The sequence below is a fragment of the Felis catus genome, chromosome F2 (genome assembly GCF_018350175.1).
Source record: "Felis catus isolate Fca126 chromosome F2, F.catus_Fca126_mat1.0, whole genome shotgun sequence".
NCBI lineage: Eukaryota > Metazoa > Chordata > Mammalia > Carnivora > Felidae > Felis > Felis catus.
This window is the reverse complement of record NC_058385.1, coordinates 11,579,262-11,579,982: the sequence shown is the minus strand read 5'-3', so window position 1 is coordinate 11,579,982 and position 721 is coordinate 11,579,262.

The following is a 721-nucleotide window of genomic DNA, read 5'->3' as shown; positions in this document are numbered from 1 at the left end:
AATACAGAAAGACATACTAAAGATACTTAATTCATTCTAACCTAGTAATAACAGGGAAATGTTATGTTTTGACTTCCCCTGTCTACTTCTTCCTTGTTAGAAAATTATGAGATCTCCTTCCCCTTAATGAACTCAAAGTGCTTTTCTTGCTCCTTGGGTTTGGGGATGGCAGGGGTTGGGGGAGAGCAAGCCTAAAGAGACTCCATGGTTGTGTTGTTTTATGACTTCATCAGTCCAAGCCCCACAAATAGCTGGTGAATGGCAAGGTGATAGCACCATCGTATAGGTGGTCACTTACCTCTGGAGATGTTACCACATAGGGAATTATTTGTAAACTTAATACTTTTTAGCTACTAACATTGAAGAACTGCCTTCCACAAGCATATCTCTGAGCAGTCCTGTCCAGCCACTGCAGATCACCCTGGGAAGTGTGTTCCAACCCAATCCTTCCAACAGGGGTGTTCTAACTTTACCGTCCTGCACTTGGTCTTAGTATCTGGTATGTAAGGTGTGTCCTTTTCCTCTGGCTTTCTGTGGTGCTCAGTCCCCAGACATTGTCATAGTGTGGACTCTGGCTCTCTGGTGGACGGGGAGTTTTCTCATAAACCCCATCTTTCTTGACTGGGACTCCAGGCCAGCCTGGGCTCCTTATTTGCATTGCGCATCATCCCAGTGATTAAGCAAGGGCGTGGTCAACAGTGGCTGTAGACTTGGCTGTCTT